Raw genomic sequence first — 14,842 nt, 5'->3', positions numbered from 1 at the left:
TAAGAACTTCCCCATGAAATACTTCATAATGGTATCATACATGCCTTCCTCCCTGGATTAAGACCACTCTCATAGCGTACCCACTCACATCTGACTCCACTTCAAAGGGCTATTGCAAGTATGGTAATTCCAGAATTGTTGCTTGACTGATCTTCTTCTTTAGCTCCTCAAATGCCCTATGTTGACTCTTACCCCACTGGAAATTCTTGCCACTTGCCATTAAAGAAATTTTGAGGTATAAAATGGGCCTCGTAACAAAAATTTACAACCAAAATAAAATTTATCATAACCAATATAATTCAAGATGATGATGTCAATCATGGGGGATGATTCACAATTTTTGGAGTAAAAATAAAAATAAAATTAAGTCATATTTTAATCTTATCGCCATAAAATTTTACTCAAATTTAGAGTGGGATAACTTGTCAGATATATAATTTAATTCCTCATCCAAGTAGTACCCATATTGCATACTTTCAATGGAACCTCCTACATGAAAAATGAGAAATGCATAAAAAAACATGATTGCAATTTTTTTTCCATGTATTTCTCATTTTTGATGTAGTATGGTCCACTAAAAGAATGCAACATGAGTACTCCTTGGGTTAGGAATTAAATTCTACATCCAACGAGTACTCCTACTCGAAATTTGAGTAAAACCGTAGGGATAAAAGTTGAAAATACGTGCTGAAAAAGTAGGATTTTTCCCTCTAAAATTTGATGATGTAATCTAATAATATTTTATTATTTCCAGCATTTTTTTATAATATTCCTTAGGAGACACATTTTATACCCACAAACTTCTCTAATGTGTTATGGAGTAGAGTGGTGCCGCTACCATTGAAAATGAGGCTTTGAATTTCCTTAAGTAATGTGCCTCCCCAATGAAACTCCATACCTCAAAAAGATTAGTAGGCATTGACTATTTCATGATGGCATCCATTTGGTAGGATATATCTTTATCTCCCCTCAACCTATCACATACCCATTAAACACTAAAGGATACTGTGAAAACTAACACTTCTTGATATTTGGTAGCATCTAGTGCTTCTTCAATGTCTTTATCCCCTACATTAAATGTGAGATGTGCTCCTTCCAAGTAGAATTTTATACTAATATATCATCCAAATATAAAACAACAAATGAATCTATAAAATGGCACAATAAATAATTCATTAATCTCATAAATGTAGATAGTGCAATGGATATGCCAAATGATATGACTAACCACTCATACAAACCTTGTCTAATTTTGAAGGCAGTCTTCCAGGTGTCTTCTTCTCTAACATGAAACTGGTGGTATCTAGACTTTATGTCCATCTTGGTGAAGTATTTTTCTTGTTGTAATCAATCCACTAGATCATCTATCCTTGGCAAGGGGTACAAGTTCTTGGGCATGGTCTTGTTCAATATTCCATAATATATACACATATGCTAAGTCCCATCCTTCTTTGGCACAATGATGATGGGTGACCCACATGGTGATGTACTTGTTGGAATGAAACCCTCCTCTAGTATTTGTTGCAATTGTTTCTTCAACTCACTTGATTCTATAATATACTGCCTTTACAACCCAATTTTTGACAATGGGGAGTTCGGCAATAGCTGGATCTTGTGCTCCACTTCCCTCTCAGGTGGTAACCCTTTAGGCTTTTGGAACACAACTTTGTATGCATGTAGAAACTCTTCTAGTTGTTGCTTCTATTTATTAGTACACCCATCCAGGGATGAATTGCCTCTTACTAACTCTTCTATAGACTGATTTTCTCTTAAAATAGGAAAGCATACTTCTTGCTGGAACTAATCAACTTCTTGGCTTGGTTGGAGCTTACCATTGAAAATTTTGGCTTTCCTTTGTGTGTATAGATGGTGAAATTTTTCCCATTTTTGGCGAGCCTATACTGATTGGCTCTCCACATGAATAATGTATATTACATGTACATGTAGGGAAACCCAAACACAACTCCACATACATCAAGGGGAACCACATTTGGTTCTACTTCATTAATAAAATTAACACTCATGGAAAATCTATTTTTTCACTATTTTGTTACGTTCAACTCTGCATCCTTATTTACCCATCCACATGGATATGGGCTTGGATGTTCATGAAATTCCAACTCCAACTTCTTGAACAACTCTATTGCAATGATATTTTCCTGTGATCTCGAGTCAAACATAGCATCAATCTTAGTCTTCTTGTAATGTATCTTTATATGAAATAGTTTGGCCATTTCTTTGTTTTCCTGTTGCTGAAGGCTAGTCAAATTCACTACCTTCTACACTGATGTACAAACTAAATTATCATGCATGTCCATGCTTCTTTCAACTTGGTTGCTTGAATCAATGGCTATGGGATTCTTCTTCTTATTATCTCTCTTATTTTTCTTCAGGTTATGCTCTTGATTAAACTTCCAACACTTCTTGTTTCTATGGCCATCAACATTGCAGTGGTTGCTAGGATATTTTTAGTGGTGTGTTGTCGCTATTTTATTTTTACCTTTTCCCACTTTATACTTCTTCTTCCCCACCTAAAGAGAATTTGGTTTCTCCTTCTACTTTGATCCACTTGATTTCCCTTTCTTTCGGCCTATGTTTTCCAGGTATCATTCCTATACACAAGCCTTGTCTAATGATTTGGGATTGAAGATCATCACTTCATTCCCTAGATAGAAGTGTAGACACCCTAAATATTTGAGGAGTACATCTAGATTCTTTTGGGAGATATCCAACATTATCACTATCTTTCTGAACTTTGTGGTGTACTGTTGCACGCTTTGCCCCTTCTTTTTCCTAAACTAGTTCCATTAGATATTTTTCCTGATGTCAAGCGCATGATACAAGGTGGACATCAATGCCAACCAATACTGTGGGTGCCAATAAGCTCCCCCTTTGGCATTGATGTCAACCAACAACCACACCAAACTCAAGTGGTTGGGTAACTCTCCCCCTTTGACATCAATGGAAAAGAGCTATGACTAAATGTATGATACCAATGTCAAGAGTGCCAACAATCATCCACTGAACACATAGCTAATAAATATATGTAGTATACTCCCCCTAGACATATGATAAATTTGAAAAAGGTGACATGTCCAAAATTTTTATCTCTATACTCTAGCATCAAACTCTATTTAAGAAAACTATCCTTGAGCACCAATAGCAAAACTTTGAGAAACAAAAAATGTTCTTGCCAAATCATAGCAACAACGACATACAATAGACAACAACAATCACATCATTATCAACAACATCAACATTGTCTCTACTAGATACACACAACGACATATCAATTATGACACAAAAATGCTAGATCTAAGATATTAAAAACATATACATGTCATCAACATAGTAATGCTCTAAAATAGTAGCAACAAAATTAGCCACTTGAGACTACCCTTACTCAAGATAGTACAAGGCTCACCAATTAGTCCAATACTTTTGTATTGCACTCTGGAGTACATGGTTTGAATAGCAATACATAGCATCAATACCATGCAATACTCTTCCTCAACTCATAATAACCTTACTTGAACTCTCAAAAACAAGAAACATTACAACACGTCACATTCTCAAACGCTTGCAGTAGCATATAAAACAAGACACTTACAGGAATTCAATGGCAAGGTATTATAGCAACATATGAAACAATATCCCTTTATGACAACAACCTAATTTTTAAGCACCAACACTATATCCATACACACATCTAAATTCACATTTAATAGACTTTAGGCCCTGATTGTAGACATCTCATCTCAACACACTTGATCTAATGCACAAACCTTTGCCAATTGAAAAAATATAGGTATAGTTAGTTGGCTCTATACGATGCAATTAGCTATGCATAAAAAACATACTGACATTCTAGCTATCCATTAAACAACCTCCAATTGTGCCATATTTTGATATATTTAAAACATTTTCTAGAAGCATGATCAAAACCAAATTTGTTACATGCAACTCCTTAGCGTTGCCTTTGGCTATAACAATTTACAAGAGTAAGGAAATTGCAACTTGTGCAGTGGAAAAATATTTATCAAAAGAAAACTTGATGTTATAACCATCAATTTGTTTAAATGCAACAGACTAACTCACCATCCAATCACCAACTTCATCATAAATTTCAACTAGCTCTAGAATTTCCAATTAACAAGGAATGTTGTCAAAATGTTGACAATGGATGGCAAGTAATAGCAAGGCCCTAATCTTGATCTTGGCAAGGTCATGTCCTCACATAATCACAACACTCATTAAGACAAAAGACTAAATGCGATAAATTTTGATTCAATTAGAACAAAAAATCCTTGTCCTACACGATTTTATCAAGTGCAACTGTATTCACTTCTATAGTAACAATTGAGAACTCAATGATTAACAATTCGAGAGGTTTATTAAACTTTCACAAGTATTGTACGTCTTGATAATTCAAACGGATTAGTAACTTCAACATGTAGCTTTAAAATAAGTATTTTCAACCATAAAGACGAGTTGTATGTGCAAATATATGACTTCACCTGTACCACTCGTATTTGATGAAGACCCAATATCTTCTTCAAGTTTCAATGTTTGAAGGTTTCCTTCTAAATCCACTTGACAATGGTCTTTTGATTTTCCCATTTCTAGTTCCACTATGCCTTTCAAAACATCATCATGAAATAAATTCATGCTTCTTTTTCTAACATTGAACTCATTTTGGTTCTACCATCACTTATTTCAACCTCCTTTACTTTCACATGCTCTGGAATGATATAAAATAAAATTGTAATCCCTTGAACTTTGCCAAAATTATATCCAACCAACACTGATTCTTTGAAGCCATTGTTAAAACCTACTTGAGAAGTTGTCTCTTTACTTCTAAGTAGACCTTCTATATAGCCAACTTGATATATTTTCAAAATTCCACAAGCTATTATAGATGGCTAACACTTACAAACATTGAAATAAAATTTTGTATAGATCTCTTCTATGGTCTCGTCAAGTATGAAAATTGAACTCACCCTCTGGTGCTAGCTTTGTATGCCTAATTGTTTTGATATAAAATCCAGGGAGTGAGAAAAATGCTGGCCATTCATCTACTGCAAAAAGTCCTTAAGCTTTGCAAGTTCTCCAGTATGGTCATAAATTCATTTTTAAAGGTACAAGTTTGATCTCTTGTTGCTCGAATGATTCATTTTTTAGCTACATCAATCTAACAAGAATGCACAGGTGTAGGTGTTTATTCATTTTCTTCCAAACACATTATACTCTGATTGCAATAAAAATATTAAAACACCCTAACATTTTGATTCTAAAATACATGACATACATCATTTTATATTATAGATCAGAGGTATTTTTGATGAGTTCAAAACACACTCCATATATACAAGTCACTGATTACACATAGCTCAAGTTGAAAGTAGGATGCCAATGCACTAATACTTGAGGTTCTAATCATACTATAAGAATCCAATACATTCGTAGATAACTTTTGACCCAAACATAGAAACAACAACAATCCATCAAGCCCCATACACTTGCACAAGTATATACCCACAAACTGCATTAAATCACACATCATATAATAACTCTATTCACACTTGTTTTCACCCACTTCTACATGAGAACGCACCTGGGCTATTCACACTATACATAAGGTAGCCATAATAATTTTCCTAGAAATGCATATGAATGCTTACATTTGGCCTCTGCCACACATACCATATGGGAGAATCGAAAATGCACAATTGAACAACTAATTGCACACCATCGAACATCTAATCGATCCATTGTGTGGAAATTTGAAGCAATTTTCCCAGCTCACCAATTGAACCAAATCCACAAGATGATGACTTGCTATATTGCACCAAATAAATTAATAACGACCACATCAACATGGCATTATGGGTGAATGCATGAAGATGGGTTACACTTTTGGGTCAAATGTGGTGATGAAATTTCAAAATTTTACTCTTCCATCAAATTGAAACCCTCAAAATTCATATAAGAATTGTGAATTTTGATTTGGAGTAAAAGATAATTTGTGGAGAATTATGTTTTTTTCCTAATCATATTTTTTGCAAAAATATTTAGTCTCATATAATATGTCATTTTTCCATTAAATGAAATGCTTGTCCTTGAATATTTTCCAACATATTAAGAGGTATGTGTGTGATCATGTAGCATAACTTCATCTAAAATATCTAATTTTTAAAAAATATATATATGAGCATGATCTACACAGAGAGAAATCATTTTTTCATCTTATTTTTTTTATGCAAATACTTTTTTTTTTTAAGTTAGAAAAGTAATATTTCAATTGCATTTGGTACGAATGTGTTCGTACAAGGTTTTTTTCAACTATTTAAATAAATTAAAGAGTCAAGAGTACCTTTTTGAAGAGGACTCATAAATGAGTATAATGGTATTTTTTGAATTTTTTTTCGTTATGTCTATTTTATGTTATTTATTTTTTATTCAGCCTCTATAAAGTTGTTAAAAAACATTTCAAGCTTTATGTTTAAAAGAAATTAGATGAAAAATATCATATGAATTTGAAAATGTAAAATTAATATGCCATTGGATAGAGGATTCCTTCATGAATCCAACATGATCAACTTTGCCACATAAGGACAAATGTTTTTGTAAGTCTGCTAGGATACAAAATGGTGTTGTGGAAAATTTTGGAGAATGGTTGCTGAAATTGTGGTTTTTAGGACTTTAGAAGCTCGATGGAGCACTTAAATTTTAAATTCAAATATCTTGATCTAGGGTTTCCTAAACCCTCGACCGAGTCATTTACATGGTTAATTAGGGGCTCAATCGAGCCTCTATAAAAAGTTTGTTGAATCCCATAATTTAGATTTTAGAATCAATAAAGATCTAAAATTTAATCCATTAATAATTTGACCAAGATGATATGATATTATTTTACTAAAAATCAAAATTCAACTAGATGTAGGCTATGAACAACATTCAAGAAGTTTTATATTACTATGTTGAGATGCACATTCGACAACCCAATATGGGGGCAATGTGTAAGTATGTATGTCCGTGCTCAAAATTTACCTTATCATACATCTTGAATTTGAATGGATCATAAATTTACCTTCCACAAAAGTTTTTTCCACATTAAAATTCAAAACCTTATTATATTTTTTGTTATAATGTCATGTATAAACCTTACTAAATCTAATATTATTATTATTATTATTAGTATTATTAAATTAATTATGAAATTTGATGATAATATTAAAAATTAAATAATATTAATATATGTTAGATCTTAGACTTTTGTGATCTATGTTGTAAATAATAATGTTTTTCCGATTAATCACATCATTAGGATTTGGTCGACATTTCAATCCAGCTAATGTGGTTCATCCTCTGGACAAAGGTTTCAGACCTTTGTCTAGAGGATGAACCACATTAGTTGGTTTGAAACGTCGACCAAATCATAATTATGTCATTAATCCGAAAGACATTATTATTTACTATATTAATGTATTTTAATGTTAATATTATTAAATTTATTAATATTGGATTAATATAATATAAAACTTGTTATATTATAATCTATATTAATATATTAGGATTTACATTAGCTCCAAATATATATGGGAGGGAAGAACAAAGACCTAGAGTGATAAAGGTGGAGACATAGAGGGAGTGACAAGGGAGAGATGGAGATAAAGTGAGGGAGAGAGAAGAGGCAGGGTAAATAAAGAGAGAATGATAGGAGAGAGAGATGGAGAGAAGGGTAAGAGAGAGAGAGGAGGGGACATAGAGATGGAGAGAGGGATAGGAGGACAGAGTAGAGGAGAAAGAGAGGGAGATGAAGAGATGGAGTTGGAGGAAAAAATAATGAGGGAAGAAGAAAGGCATATATAGAGAGAGAAAGGTGGAGAGAGAGAGGGAGTGAGAAGGGAGAGATGGAGAGAATGGAGAGAGAGAATGAGATAGGGAGGGGGATAGAGACAAAGTTAGAGGATGAAGAGAGATAAAGAGAGAGAGGTTGGAGAGAAAGGGAGAGAGATGAAGGAAGAGAGATAGGACTTGAGATGGAGGAGTATAGAGAGATGGACTTGGAGGGGGAGAGAGAGAAAGGTAATAAGAAAAACATATAGAGAGAGAAATGTGGAGAGAGAGAGAGGAAGTGAGAAGGAAGAGATGGAGAGAATGGGGAGAGAGAATGAGATAGGGAGGGGGATAGAGAGAAAGTTGGAGGATGAAGAGAGATAAAGAGAGAGAGAGAGAGAGAGAGAGAGAGAGAGAGAGAGAGAGAGAGGTGGGAAAGAAAGGGAGAGAGATGAAGGAAGAGAGATAGGAATTGAGATGGAGGGGTATAGAGAGATCGACTTGGAGGGGGAGAGAGAGAAAGGTAATATGAAATACATATACAGAGAGAAAGGTGGAGAGAGAGAGAGGGAGTGACAAGGGAGATGGAGAGAGATTGTAACAACCTGGGTTAAAATTTCATGTAATAATGCTAATAAAAGAAAAATAAGACCAATGATCAACCAAGGAAGAAGTAGATAAAACAATTACTTGCAATTATTGAGTTGCATGTATGATTTCCTTCCTAGTTTTGGCATGCATGATACATGCATCTGTGTAGCTGGTTCTCTTGCTATCATTGTCATGGGTTTTGCTAGGTTTGCAAATGGTTTCAATCTTGCCTTACCATTTATGGATAGACATGATGATCTAGATGGATATTGGTATCCACCTGCTTATTCCACTCAAAACCCCACCATTTTTTCTTCTCAGTTTCCTTAATTGTAACGCAACTTACTATTTTTGGTAGTTTTTCGGGTCCTAAACTTTTGGAGCCATTTTGATTGACTAAAATACATTTTTAGGGAAAATAGAGAGACCATAAAAGTGCCAAATAGAGATCATATGCCAAATTTACGACCCCATGAAGCTGATGTACCAATTTACCCAAATGAGGCCCACGTATTTGTCGCTTCATCGCCTAGGGTTAGGTTTTTGGATGTTTAGGTTTTTCCATTGTTTCTCAATAGTAAATAGGCCTTTGACCTCATTGTAACATAGTTCAGAGGCATGTATCTTCCACATCTCTTCTCAGATATAAGCTACCATCACATGAGCTAGTTCATTTCCATTTGTATATGTAACCATATTTAAGCTCTTTTACATTAATGAAATGCAGTTTTATTTCTGTAGCATCTCTGTGTTTATGTGTGTATCTGTATTTTGCTGTGTTCCAACTTAAGTTCGGATAAGTAGTATTATAGCGATATTCTGTTTCTCTATTTTTCTTCGCATGTCCCCAACAAGGTCAGGGTATAAGTAGTTAGGGCTTGAACTGGTTGAACATTTGCAAGACCGGCCTCGCAAACCCTGAGGACCTCCCATGTAAGAAGAAAAGAAATATGAGGGGCCAAGAGATCCTTTCAAAATATTGCTCGACGAAGCCGTCGAGCAACAAAGGTATGAGATGATGGATAAATTTTCCCAAATCCTTAAGTTGCTATACACAAGAGACACATCTTCATCTAACAACCATTGTGGAGGCACCACTCCTTTTAAGGTAGAAGTTAACTTTGACATTCCCATATTTGAACGAAAGAAAGATGAAGACGCCATAGATAGATGGTTAAATATGATGGAAGGATATTTTTTTAGTTCATGACTTTTCCAATCAGGAAAAGATTACTTTTTCACTCCTGAAAGCTACCCCACATGTCAAGTACTGGTGGGAAACCTACTATGAGCAAAAGGAAAAGAGGGAATCCTCACTGCTTTCAGCTGCACCCACTTGGAATTATTTCCGAGATGCCATCAAGGAACAATATTACCTTGTTAGGAGCTATGAAGATAAATACATAAAGTGGACAACATTGCGGCACGGAAGGGACCAAGATGTGTCGAAGTTCAAATTTTTTTTCCATACCCTTCACAAAAATATGGGTATCAAGGACTTTGAGTGGAATTTGGTACTCAAGTATCGCAACTGTCTACACAAGTACATCTAGGATGAGATGGAGTTCCTGGACATCTCCTTGCTTGGCACTACTTATCTATACAATGTCAAGATTGAGTAGAAATTTAAATAGAAGAAGAAAGAATTTGGATTTGTGAATCCAAAGAAAGGCAATGGTGTCCCCAAACCACAGAACACTGGACAAAGAAAAGCAGAGGGGACCCAGGACAACCCTCCAAAGTCGAAAGAAAAGAACAACACCATGAAGACAAAGAAGGACATAGGGAAATTGTGTGAGTTCCACAAGAGCCCCACTCATAACACAAGTGTGTGTCAAGCCAAGAAGTCAATGGTGGCCAAGTTGAACGCTTCTAAATTAGATGCATGTTCCAAATCTAAGTTAGAAACCAACAAGGGGAATGATAAAGGAAAGAATATTATCGATGCAGAGCTTAGTGCTACCGTCTCCACCACCAAGATCTAGAAGGATGAGCCTGAAGATCTAGAGGAGGTTGAGCGACTCTTCCACTAAAAAATGTGGGTGAAAGGTTCTCTACTGCAATTCATTGTCAGTAGTGGGAAAAAAAAGAACCTCATTTCAGCAGAGTTCATGAAGTGATTGGGTGTACCAACCACACCACACCCGTAAGAATACACCATCAGGGGGCTTCACCAAGGGCAAGATCTTCGTGTTAGCCAACAATGTTGCCTTCCCTATAACATCAAGCCCTTCACAAATGAGGTATTGTGTGATGTTTCTCCTCTTGAAGTTTGTGATACATTTTTAGGCCAATCATAATTGTAGAAGTGACATCCTATGTATGAGTCTAAGCCTTGCATTGTTATTATTACTTTGGGAAATAAGTTGTATAGGATACCAGAAGTAGCACTGCCTACCATTGTTTACTTGATCACTACAGTAAGACCATTTCCTTGACCAGGAAATTTGTTTTCCTTATGATTTTCCCTCAGGGAGGGAAGAGTATTATGGCCACGACCTCTATACAAGGCTCCTCCGCATGAAAAAATAATATGGACAAGGTTGTAGAGGAGTATAGGGACTTCTTCACCTCACCCACAAGGGTACCTCTACTCTGTTAGGTCAAGCACTCCATCGGTCTGACGCCAGGTACACCACTACCCAGTGGATCGATCTATTGATGCTATGTTATGGAGAATGATGAAATCAAGAGGTAGATTCAGGAGCTGTTGTAGAAAGGGCACATCAGGCCAAGTTCATCACCCCGTGGGAGCCCAATCATGTTGGTATAGAAGAAGGATGGGACCTGGAGACTTTGTATTGACTATCGAGTGCTGAAAAAGATCACTGTCCCAAATACGTATCTAATCCCACAGATTGATGACCTTCTAGAATATTTGAAGGGGGCCAAATATTTCAACAATATTGAATTGAAGTCTGGTTATAACCAGGTACCGATCAAACCCTTCGATGTGTGGAAGATTGCCTTCAAATCCAAGGAGGGCCTTTTCAAATGGTTGGTCATGATTTTTAGGTTTATGAATGTCTTAGAAACATTCACGAGGTTGATGGATGACATCTTACAACCCTTCACCAACTCATTCATGGTGATGTATTTGGATGAAATTATGATCTTCATCTAGAGTTGGGAATAACACCTCTACCATATTAGACAGGTCCTCCAAACCCTCCAACAGCACAAGTTGTGTGCCAATTTGGAGAAATTCACTTTTCATATGATCAAGGTTCAATATCTCGGGTAAATCATTAATGAGTGTGGTGTGCATTTGGACTCATTCAAGATAAAAGTCATTCTGAATTGGCCAACCCCATTTAGGTTTTAACACAATACAGAAATTACCTGCATACGAATTCTAAGAACAGAAAATAAACAATGCGAGAGAATAACACATAAAACACATATACACAGAGATTTTCACCTGGATCCCAAAACTGGGACTACCAGTGTGATTTTCATTATGTTCCTTTCAATGTTACAATAGATATATATACATGCCGAAGCATCCAATACCATGGACCGAAAACCACCATGCCAAACCATGTGCGAAAACCATGCACAAAACCATAGGTAGGTTCGCCCCACCTAATATAGAGTCCAAATTTTTTTTCCTCGGTGCACATCTCCAAACCCCATAGAGGGGGATACCCACCCCCCTCAAACCCCCTAGATAGGGGGGGCTTCCACCCCCCCCCTTGTGACCCCCCGCTACACAATCGGTGCAACAAAGGGGGGGCTTTGCCCCCCTCCAACCCCTTGGTTAACTAGGGCTACTAGTCATGGAAAGAATATAACACAACCCAAAATTCTCCCACTTGTTGTTTTCTTTCCATAAGGGGCCACAAGAGAGCTTAGTCATTTATCCTTCTTTCCACAGGGGGCCACAAGAGAGCTTAGTAATTTATCTAGCCTTGCAATGCCCACTGTTTCTCTATGCCAAGAGAACTTCTCAGAGCTCACAAATTTTGTCAATGCATTTGCAATATTCTTCAAAGTGTCCACCTTTACAAGCAACACCTTTTTGTCTTCTATCATATCCCTCACAAAGTGATACTGAACATCAATGTGCTTTGTCTTTGAATGGTAAGAAGGGTTCTTAGCCAAGAAAATTACACTTTGGCTATCATAGTCTATCCTTATAGCTCCCTGCACTAACCCCATACTTGAACACAATCTTTGCAACCAAACTGCTTCCTTGCTTGCAAGAGTGTTTGCCATGTATTCTGTGTCAGTAGTTGATAATGCCACTATAGATTGTTTCTTACTCATCCAACTAACTGCACCTCCATATAGGTAAAAAACATACCCACTTATAGATCTTCTCTGATCCAAATCTCCAGCCTAATCTACATCAACAAAGCCACGGATATCCAAAACTCTGTCCAATCCTGGTATTCCTTGGTAGCACAAACCATAATTACTAGTGCCAAGAAAATACATGAAAACCCGCTTCACTGTTATCCAATGCTCCTTTCTTGGTTTTAGCATAAAGCTGCTCAATACTCCCACTACATGTGCAATTTCTAGTCTAGTACAGTCCATTGCATACATTAGCCTTCTGACTGCACTTGCATATGGAACATGGGACATTTCCTCTTCCTCTTCTTTTGCCTTGGGACACTTCTCAACAGATAACTTTACACCAACATGAATAGGGACCTTCACCGGTTTACTATCTTGCATATTAAACCTCTGTAGTATTGTCTCACCATACTTCCTCTCGTTTAACTAGAGATTCCTCTTTGCCTGATCTCCTTTAATTTCCATGCCCAAAATATAGTTTCTAGCACCAAGATCTTTCATGTCGAATTTGGAGGACAATTGGGTCTTCAAATCCTGGATAATTTCTTTGTCATTTCCAACTAGCAACATATCATCCACATACAAGACCAAATAAATAACACGATGACCAATTAATTTGAAATACACACAGTGATATGCTTTGCTTTTGGTGAAGCCAAGTCCCTTTATAAATGTATCAAATTTCTGATACCACATGCTTGGTGACTATTTTAACCCATACAGAGACTTTTTTAAGTTGCATACTAGTTGTTTCATACCCTTCACTGCAAAACCTTCAGGTTGATTCATGTAGATATCTTCTTCCATATCCCTATAAAGAAATTCTGTCTTCACATCCATATATTCTTCCCCAAAATCAAAAGCATCAGCAACGAATAATAGTAATCTAATAGAAGATACCTTGGCAACAGGAGAAAAAATATCACCAAAATCAATTCCTGGCACCTGGTAATAACCTTTTGCTACCAACCGAGATTTGTATTTCTCCACCTTTCCTTCTGCATTTGTCTTCTTCTTGAACACCCATTTTCTGCCAATGGGTTTCGTTCCAGCTGGCAACTCCATCAGATCCCAAGCCTCATTTTTGTGTAAAGATGCCATTTCATCAACCATGGCCTCTTTCCAGAGTTTTCCATCTTCTGAAACTACTGCTTCCTTCATAGTTTTGCGATCATCATCAGTAATAGATAAAGAAAAATTTGAACAGAAAGCGGATGGACTATACCTTTCTGACTGCCTTCTTTCTCGATCTGATCTTCTCACAACCAGAGTTTGTGGCTCTTCGTCTTCTCATTCCTCTTCTAATGTAGAGTCTAATTCTTCCTCCTTTTGCTCAAACTCTATTTTCTTAGGTTCCTTTGATGGGACTTCATGTCTAATAAAATTTTTCACCTCTCTGAACACCACATCTCGGCTATACACAACATTCCTTGTTACTGGGTTCCAAAGCTTATAATCCTTTAAACCATCCTTATACCCAATAAAGATGCACTTTTCAGATTTACTATCCAACTTTGTTCTTTTCTCCTTTGGAACATGTACATATGCATCACATCCAAATACCCTCAGATGTGAAAGAGAGGGTTTCTTACTAGTCCATACCGCTTGTGGAGTCTTATCCTCCAATGTTGATGAAGGTGATCTATTGACCAGGTAACATGCTACGTCCACTGCCTCTACCTAGAAATCCTGTCCTAACCCGACACCACTAAGCATGCTTCTTTCCCTTTCCATTAATGTCTTGTTCATTCTTTCTACAACTCCATTTTGCTCAGGTGTGTATGGAGTAGTCTTCTGTCGTGCTATACCACACTTCTTACAGAATTCTTCAAATTCCTTGCTGCAAAACTCTCCACCGTTATCTGTCCTCAACACCTTTATCTTCTTCTCTGTTTGGTTTTCCACCAAAGCCTTAAATTCTTTAAACCTATCAAAGACTTCATATTTATTCTTGAGGAAATATATCCATGTATTCCTTCAGAAGTCATCTATAAATGATACATAGTACACAGACTTACCGAGTGATGGAATCTTCACAAGTCCAAGCACATCACTGTGCACAAGCTCTACTATCTATTTCGCTCTCTTACCACCAGAGGGAAAACTCACG

This window comes from Pinus tabuliformis, chromosome 1_1, assembly GCF_031772625.1.
Source record: "Pinus tabuliformis cultivar Carrire ecotype Pingquan chromosome 1_1, CPIR1, whole genome shotgun sequence".
Taxonomy (NCBI): Eukaryota; Viridiplantae; Streptophyta; class Pinopsida; order Pinales; family Pinaceae; genus Pinus; species Pinus tabuliformis.
Note: the sequence above shows the minus strand (reverse complement) of the source record.